The 4905-nt window shown below is 34.9% G+C and overlaps 1 long non-coding RNA gene across 1 annotated transcript; it reads right to left on the reverse strand.

Annotated features, from left to right (window-relative positions):
* Positions 1-1391: 1391 nt before the first annotated feature.
* Positions 1392-2408, reverse strand: LOC121862817. Its single transcript, XR_006088287.1, has 2 exons — positions 2329-2408; positions 1392-1846 (listed from the first exon to the last, which is right to left on the reverse strand). It is a non-coding gene; the product is annotated as an uncharacterized LOC121862817 (long non-coding RNA).
* Between the last annotated feature and the right edge of the window lie 2497 nt (positions 2409-4905).

Consider the following 4905-nt stretch of genomic DNA (forward strand, 5'->3'; position numbering starts at 1 on the left):
TTAAATATTTACTTATTTCCAGTTTTTCTGTAGTATAGAATGCTTTTCGTATTAATTTTGAGATCAATTATAATGAAACACAGAGTTCACTATCTGTAAACGAATCATATACAAGTAAAATCGCCTGCACTTATACCTGGTACAGTGGCTGGTGTTTTTTGAGATTTGGCAACTCTGTGGAATATTTATCTCGCATCCTTAGTCTGGCTACTATTGTGAGGTTCCTTAGGACCATTCCAGGAATGTTAATACGATGTAAACAAATACAGAGTTGCTACATCTCATAAACTGTACCAGCCACTGTACCAGGTATAAGTGCAAGCGAGTGTACATGACTAACACAGATGTCAAGTATGAACAAACGTAGAGGGAATATAGTCGTCAACTGTATACGGAAAATTCGTAAACATTCACATACATTTAAAAATCTTCATGAAAATACAATACACAATTCTCATCATGAACACAATAGGGTGGATCACATGAACTGCCTCACCAGGGACCGTGGGAACAGAATCATCCATATGGGGATATTAATCAGTACCATTTCCTACACGATCCCTTGTAGCTGCGTAATAAACCCTATGCTTGCTTTTCTTAACTGACTTTGTATTAAAAAAAAATTGTTCGGGGGGAAAAGCAAATCTGGGGATAACTATTTTATCCCCTTCGCTTCTCCCTGTCAGCGGATATTCAATGGTTTTATCCCGACCCAAAACCCATTTATACACAGTCAATAACTCTACGTATTTAGTCTTTCTTGTTGTTTGTTGTGTTCTCGTCTTTCTTAAGCAACTCAGGGTATAGCCTCGGGGTGTCTTAACTTAATGGCGAAGATCCTGTGACACTTATAGATTAATAAATGGTATAATCGTCATCATCATTATCATCCTCATCATAAGTATATCATTATTACCTTTATCATAACCATTACAATTATTATTAACATTGTGATAAATATAATCATCATCATCATCATCATCATCATCATCATCAACCGATCTTCATCATGAAAGACTAAGAATGCCATTAAGGGCTAAGGGTGCCACCGGGAGTAATATTATGGTGTTAAAGTGTTAATGGTGTCAGTGCATTGGTCGTGAAGGTGTTGGTAATGAAGATGTCAGTAAGTTGGTAGTGAAGGTGTCATTGTGGTAATAGAAAGGATGCTTTTAAAAAATCAAAATGGTGGCAGTGAAAAGAGAATGATAACAGTGTGTGTGTGTGTGTGTGTGTGTGTGTGTGTGTGTGTGTGTGTGTGTGTGTGTGTGGGATAACAGTATAGTGCCAGGAGTTATGATACGCTCTCTCTCTCTCTCTCTCTCTTCCTCTCTCATTTTCCCTACCTATTTGTCTTTCTCTCCATCCAAATGAAATATTTCAACTCGTTCTTGATAGTTTTAACTTTTATTAGTGCCCGTAATATTAATAGTATCAGAGAATATTAAATAAATACTATCTAACTTTAACTGTTATGGAGTTAGTCTTGATGCTGGAGGAGTTTTCATTACCATATCCGTGAGGTGAATGAAGTTTAGTGACCATATCCTGTCGGGGGAGGACCGTAGTTCCCTCCTGCACCACCACCACCACCAAAACCACCGACGGAGCCAAGACCACCGACGGAGCCAATTCCTCCCCCTGAAGAACCTCCGCCGTAGCTAAGAGGAGCTCCTAGGTTGAAATTACTGTAGCCTGTTGCTGTACCGTAGCTAGCATGAGACCCGCCTCCGTAAGATGGTGAAGGGGGCGTGTAGGATGGTCTGGCAGCATATGGATTATCTGATAGATAGTCAGCGTGGCCACTAGCAGCCAGCGCCACCACAACCAAAGAGACTAACAGCTTCTGCAAAAAAGAAAAAGGAATATAAGGAAATAATATAAATCAATATATAGATTGATGTTGTACATATTTATACAGAGTTAATTCGGATTCACTTATTTATATATGTTTATCGTGAGCTAATAAGGAATTTTTGCATCAATTATAATTATCGAAGCTTCAGGTTGACAATTTAAATTTGAATAGAAATCCTAAAAAAAAATTGTAGGGGATATTACTTGTAGTTCTATGACTTCTAAATATTTATTATTTTTTACAACAAATCTCAAGGAACATTGAACTGTATGTAAGTCTTGAGAAATGCAATATAATAACTGTTTTTTGTTAAGAAGTGAACAAAAACGTCATTATTGCTGTCAGCGAAAGAAATAAGATAGAAAAATCACCTTATTTCTTTCTATTCGTCTCTAAATAAAAAACTCAAGTATATTTCTGTCCAAGTTTTGAATTTCTAGAAGACAGAGAACTCTCCCAACGATCCTTACCATATCGAGGTTGAGAAACAAGTCGATAGTGTGGGATCGTAGTCGACTCCTTTATATATAGTCCACGAGTGAACTATTTTTCGCACCTGGGGCAATCAACCTCACTTTTCCAATGCTATATTTTTTTTTTAGCCAACGCCCATTGAATAACATGAGTACATACTAGCTACAATAATTCACCCTTTTCAATATCTTAGTTTTTGGTGAACGAATAATTATTGTTTCTGAACTTTTTTAATAAACTATATCATTAGTAATATAGTTGCTTGTTTTGTCTTTATTGTGGTGTTTTAATATTAATTTGTGTCATGTTATTGTTTTCTGAAGGTTTTGGGGTCTCAAATTTTATTGGGTTAAAGGTCAGTTCGTGTCATGGTGCCTCAGATGTTGACCCTCTATCTATCATCGTCTGAATCTGTACCTTGACTGATGATTTTTGTGTCGTTAAGTTATTTTTATTATTATTACGTTGATAATTTTTATTGCTATGGTTATTTTTTATATTATTATTAGTGTTGTCATTACCATTATTATTATTATTATTATTATTATTATTATTATTATTATTATTATTATTATTATTATTATTATTATTATTATTATTATTATTATTATTATAGACAACGCTCTTCTTTTGTTTTCATGCTCTATCTGTAAGAATAAAAAAGTTTGACATAACTTACTGTTTTAACACTGATCACTTAATTAGATTTGTGCTTCCCTCAATATAGAGGAATTGATGTTTATGATCTATCAAGGTAAATTTTGTACGTGGCATGATTAAATAATTCAGTACTTGTTTTTCTGGTATATACTCTACTCGAAGCTGTAGATTGGTTTTCTATGTTAGAATTTTCACAGATTTTGTTAATTTTTTTATTCAATTCCTCTGATTAATCTGAAGAAAAATACTATGTCTTTGCGAAGCTATTCCATAAGAGGGAAGATTTATACGTTCAACATATTTATTTAATATTATTTCCTGAGAATTACGATCGATTTATTTTTTCGTTTTTTTCTGGAATTTTGTCAAAGTAATCTATACATAAGTGTCATGACTCGCTGTTTCTCTTATTGTTGGGTAAGTATACCTGGTCGTTCACACACAGCCGAGGTCAGAATTGTTACCTGTAAGGAATAACTCAAAACAGTCCATGACCTTACAAAATTTTCAAGGTCTTGATTACAGTGTCAGTACTCACTCCCTCCTAGATTGTGGGTAAATTTAATACTGCTTTGTCATTAATTTTGAAGAGAGAGAGAGAGAGAGAGAGAGAGAGAGAGAGAGAGAGAGAGAGAGAGAGAGAGAGACTGTGTTTGGGGGCGTCATTATATCGTCTAAAAGCCATAAATACTTCTTCTAATCTATTGTCAACGGATAATTAGTGCTTGTTTTGTGTAGTGTTTACTTAGCTCTCATTGATGTACAGTAGGCAAAAAAAGTATCTGTGCATACTGTGTGAAACAATATGAGACCACGGACGATAGGTATTGGGATATGTGTGTTGTATCCTTATTCTTTATGGTGGTAATTACTTAACCATTTATTTTATTCATATATGTCAATTCACCTCTGTGTTGGATACTGAATGATGGTGGATGAAGACACGCATACCAACCCTCCCGAGTTATTATGAGTTGTTCGTATAATTTCGGAAGTCATTGGACCCACCCTGTCAGATACTTTTTTTTTATCTACTGTGCTTAGTGATTCTCTATGTCATGTGTGGATTTAAATTTTTAGCGTTATAGTTTGTGATTATTGATGTCGTATAATTTGATGGTATCCATGTGCTGTATATAACCGAGTTCCGAAACTGATAACATGCACTGTACTTTACATTAATGCTTCGAAATAACACGATCGCATTGAACGAATGCAAACGCTCGTCTATCTAAGCCTTAGATTCTAAAGCTACAGACATAGAGCGTATATAAAATATCCTGGGGAGAACGACAGTAACACCTGGGTAGGGACAGTATCTGAAGCTCTTCATCTTCTGAAATAGCCGAGCTAAGCAATTCAAATTTAACACCTTCAATACCAACAACTTCCTTTTATTGGGCTTACGAGTTTGTCCTTAACACGGATAACTAAATAAGTAAAATCCAAGTGTGTATCATATAATGTTATTTGATATTGTTGATATAATTTTTCTTACACAATCACGCATGACAATGACTGAGGTATGAAGTAATTTCATATGACCAGGGGAGGCCCAAGGCTCTCATGCTTATGTCTCCAGGGTATAAACAGCCTAAGAGCATTGGACCAGAGCCTGTATATAAGTGAACGTAAGATTGCACAACACACACACACACACACACACACACACACACACACACACACACACACACACACACACCATTTAAGGAAAATTAGCTCATATATAATAACATTTGATCTGTTATAAGAATTCGTATCTTGATACAGGAGTTCCTCACTTTTTAAAAAACACATTGACTCTGTTATTGCGCAGGAATTATTTGTGTTATAATTTTCACTGTATATTTTTTAGTTTGAGATGTTCTTCATTCTCTTAACATAACCAAGATTAATTAGAGTTAGATTAATTT

This window comes from Homarus americanus, unplaced genomic scaffold (assembly GCF_018991925.1).
Source record: "Homarus americanus isolate GMGI-L3 unplaced genomic scaffold, GMGI_Hamer_2.0 scaffold42657, whole genome shotgun sequence".
Taxonomy (NCBI): Eukaryota; Metazoa; Arthropoda; class Malacostraca; order Decapoda; family Nephropidae; genus Homarus; species Homarus americanus.